Here is a 5026-nt window from a genome sequence, read left to right as displayed (position 1 = left end):
TCTTGTTACAGCAGCAGCAGCACAAAACAAGAGGGAAAGGAAGGAGGAAAGAAGCTTCTCAACTTGTCCACTTTTTGCACTAACTTGCTCCCTCGGTATCTAACCTCTCTTACAGATGTTAACACTAAACTGCTGCAGCTGCTGTAAAGCAGACAAGCTTCTGCATCCACCCAGCTACATTGCACCACAAGGCTGGCTTCTGCAGATCTCCCAGGGTCTACAAAATATCATTTAAGAAGGTGGACTGGAGCTGCACTCAAACACCCTGCCTTTGCTTCAAGAAAAACAGAACAATGACCTAGACACATATCACAGAGAACACCCACCAGAACCTTGCTAGAAAAAGCTCTGGAATAATGGAAGAAGCAAACTCAGCTTTTGTAAGGCAGCTTTCCACATGAAAGGTAGGCACCACCTCTTCTGCATGTGTACAAGCTGCAGCTGCCAATGGGAGAGGAAGATCAGGGGAGAGAAAAAAAAAAGAAGGAAAATGAGAGCAGGTTTTTCCAGTTTTTGCTGAAGCACAGACCAGAACAAAGGCCCCGTTGAGCAAACAGCTCATAACTCAGTCAACTGAGACTTTGCAAATCAGCAAGAATAGAAAACTGGAAAAAAATATAAAATGCATTGACCAAATTTAGAACTATGTTTTCCTCCTGTCACTGAAATCCCAGAGTGGGCTGGACAAGCTAGCAATGGGAGGATGTCCAGATGATCTGCAGATTTCATGCAGAAAAAGGTAGCAAGAAGAAAAAAGAGCAGTTCTCCTTTTGCTCCATCCTTTTGCTTAATTCACCAGTTTGGTGTTTGTGCCCACTCCTGGCTGAAAGGTTTTACAAATGACATTAATGAATATAAAATCATTATATGGGTCTCATTAATATAGCATGAAGTGACATTTGCCATATTCTTGAGGTTTCCAGAAAAACCCGTTTTTATTCAAGATCACCTTCTTTAAGGAACCAGTAGGTACTGAGTGTTGATCACTTTACGTAACTTCTTTTTATCCATGGATGTGATGGATTTATTCTAACTGTTCCATCTGACACATTTGTTGGTAAGTTTTAGCCTCACTGTTCTTTAATAGAGCTTAAGTTTCTAAATAAATGTTAGAAAATCAACCCTTTGCTCTGCACCCATCCCTAAAGACTGATGAAGAGGCTCACCCGCTTCTCACTGGTCTGTCCAGCTACTGCTATTTCTTCCCTTGCACATGATGTCATTTTCCTAAACACAAATCCTACATGGCACAGATCAACCCACCTACACCTGTATGACCCAAAGGTGTAAGAGCTCCACTGCACATGCAATCCATTGCAAAGAATCAAGACTTTGTTTTTTTTCTGGCTACTTTACTGACCAGCTCTGCAAGCCCACTGAGCTCCAGTATCTCTCTGGCTTCTTAATGTTATAAAAAGTGAAGCTAATATGCCTATTTTCTCACCGTGTCTTCCAGACTCTTTCAAGTGGGGATCTTCTAAAGTATAGGAAACCCAGGGGACTGTCAGGTTCTGCTTCTGCCACCACTTGCTCTTCACCTTTTGCTCTGCCCTGTCAGAACGGTAAGATATAATTGTTGTGAGATTATTTTTTTCCCAAGATAATTTGAACTGTACTGCACTGAGAAAACACTTTCTGTAGCATATTCTTACTAAGCATTTCAAAATGTATTACAAACACTAAACTAGCTTTCCAGTCTATCTGTAAGGAAGATACTCCCAAAATGGTTTACAAACGAGTTTCAGAGGTGCTGCACTCTTGTAACTCCACTTCAAGTAAATGGGAGTTAAAGAAATGCACCAGACCTGGAAATTAGGCTATAATTTGCCTGAAGGCATGAAAGTCAGGTGTCCCAATACCTAGTTGGATGATTCAGTCAGAAAATTGTTCTCCTTTGATTTGAAACTATGACTAAAAAGCCAGCATAGAAGGCTCATTTGTGAGTCTCCAAACCTTGTCTGAATTCACAATACCTGCTGTAAAAAAGGTGGCAACCATAAACCCAATGTTTTTGATAAGTTTTATGACCTAGATATGTTTCTCATCTGCCTGAACAAAATGTCGGCTCAAGACTGCCGAAGTAGAAGGGGAAAAAATAGTGGTACTGTAATATTGTCAAACCATTTTGCTTTTATTCTTCTAAATAACACGTTCTAGTAACAGAAGCCCCACAACAAACAGCCTGATTTTTTTTTTCCCAAAGGAAATAATAACTTCCTTTGTAAAGTGTTAAAAAAGAAGAGTTTCTCCAAACCGTTTTCATGCAGTTGTGTGCAAAGGAAGCTTCCAAGTAGCAACCTTGCTGTATGAATACTATTTAGAATTCTGTATAAAATGCATTTGGAAGTTTAACCCTATCTGCCAAACAACAGCTGAATGCTGCAGCTAAATGGCACTTTCAGCAGAGAGCTTCCACCAGTCCGGCGTTTTACCTGCTGTGTTGTTTCTCTGCAAAGGACAGAAAATACTGCTTTCAAGCACAGCCCCTTAAGCACCCAACACTCACAGTAGGTTTCCTTTGTTTTAATAGCAGAAAAATCAAATAATACATTTATTCATCACTAAATTAATCCACCATTTCATTCATGCAGCGTGCCACTGCTTGAACTTCTTGTAATAGAAATTCCTCTCTCTAGTTCACAATGGTGCATAACTTCTGATTGCTCTGAAGTTGACTGGCATGGGAGAGATGGGCACAAACACTCTTTATACTCCCCTTTTGTACATTACCTAGGGCCCCTTCATTCTAACAGGCCCCCCCCAAAAAAAAATCCCCTCAGGCTCTGACATAAATACTGGAAAAAACAGGTCAACAGCTTTATTTGAGCTATGTTAGCAAATGCTTCCTTCTTAAAGGAAGAAAATGATAGCTCCAGGTTCCACATTTTTGAAGTACTGTTATCACTGTTATTTTAATCAGTGGGAACAGGATTTTTGGGGAGTGTAGAAGGACAGGGATTAAGAATGTATGGAATCTTATTTGACTTGTGTGCCAGTCAAGTAAGAAAAGGTACCTAAAGGAATGCTTAAAAAGCAGTAAAATGAAAGAATATACTTACATTAGTCAAAAATTCAAAACTTAAAAAAAATGAACTAATTGAATTTGCATTTTATGAATCCATTCCATTTAATTTTTTTACTGCCACCTTTGTCTTATACACGTTTCTTTCACTCTCTTCCCTCACCCTTCTGTTCAGGGGTGAGGAGAACACTATACAGTTTAGAAAGCTGTAAGACGATGGCTGGGTGTTACTGTTTGGTTAGTAACAGATGTGATTTAAAAGGTGATAGCTCCCCCAATGTCTTTTTTGTCCCCATATTGAAGTTAAGGCCTCCTCACTTGTAGTAATTCAGTGCACTGCTATTTGAGTTGGATCTATGTACCAAAGGTATTAAGTTCTAAACTGGACCTACCATTGGCAGAATAGGGGTGTAAATTTGTGAATTAGAGAGAAATAGTTGAGGAGGCAGAACAGTTGTAAACCCAGTGTCTGATGTGTGTTACTTAAATTACTACACAGCTCTTTAAAATACACATATATTATATAAGTAATAAATATGTATATATTTTTTCATATATATATATTTGTGTGTGTGTTTGTGTATACATGTATACACTCATCATTAAGATTTCAGGAGGAGTTCAGGTTGAACAGAAATAGATTATCATCATTTAAGTAGGGAGAAAGCCAGATGCAAGGACCTGATAGAACCAGACTTATGAAAAACTGCTCGGGGTTACTTCGTTGCATAGTCAGGCAGTGTTTAGGCAGAGCTTAGTATTCATTCATTGCAACTTCTCTAAGGTATAAAGGAAGATGCTCTCACTGCATAGAATTTATCGTCTGAGGTATTCGTTCATCTTCCCTCAGAGGGAGAGTGCCATCTACTGAAGCATTATCCCCTTTACAAGGCTCCCCTGAGCCTTGTCCCACTCATGGATTGACAAAATTTACACAAGGTGTCTGTGTATCTGAGCAAAGTTTTGACAGGAGAGAAGCTGTTCTAGGTGTGAATCTCGACTGCAAAATAAGGGACCAGGCCAAAGATGGTAATTAACACCTCTGACTTGTGCACGCCTGTGCTCCTGTTTTATGGGTTTCTTCATTCTTGGTAAATCTCTGGAATTAAGGTACATCATAATTTGTAACACTTTGGGGCAGCATTCCCTGATGGGAAATCCAACGTCTCTGTTGACTATTAACCATGGACTTGCCAGTTCCCCTTTCCACATCAGCCTTCAGATGTGCAAGTACTTGGCTAACTCACTGAACAGTGAGGACACCAGCTACCAGTCAGCACGAGTTTGGCTTGGGCCAGTGACGACACGGTGTTATCACCCTGCTTTGTCTACACGCTAACTTCCTGCTGCCTTGAACCGTGTTGCTTATTGAAAATCTTCCAGGCTGTTGATGTATTGGAATACAGCAGCGCTTTGTGTAATTCCCAGAGCTACTATCTCCTATTCTCCTATGATAATAAAACCCACATAAATTAATCATTTTTGCTTTGTAACAAAAGATAGTGCCTTTAAAACCCCAAAGGTAGGTCAGAGGTGCCTATGTAGAAACTGTATAAAAGAAAACCCAAACCCACAACTGAAATGTTGTGAGGTAAATTACTCCACGAAGGCAGGGCATTAAGTATTTAAAGGACAGTACCAGCTTACACAACAAAGGTGAAGGGAGACCTTTCACGTTGTGTTTCATAGACAACATCCTTAAAAATACCACTGGTATGGTGTGTTTCAAGGCTCAGGTGCTTACCTTGAATGTTTTTGCTAGCAAGGGGCTGCGCTGAAGCATCTCACAGCCCATAGCTCAACTGTCAAATTCTTGATAAAACAAGGAGTGGACAAAACTTCAAACAATTTGCAGTACCTTCTATTAGGCAAATATATTTGGCATATCTAAAAGTGTGTTTGGAAAAAATTTTGCTTTTGTTTTAAATGAGATAACTACCCCACAGGTCTGCAGAACCATGAAGATATATCAAGGGTGTGTGTGTGTGTGTGTGTGTGGTGGTG

This window comes from Gallinula chloropus (genome assembly GCF_964237585.1).
Source record: "Gallinula chloropus genome assembly, chromosome: 3".
Classification (NCBI taxonomy): domain Eukaryota; kingdom Metazoa; phylum Chordata; class Aves; order Gruiformes; family Rallidae; genus Gallinula; species Gallinula chloropus.
This window is presented reverse-complemented; position numbering follows the sequence as displayed.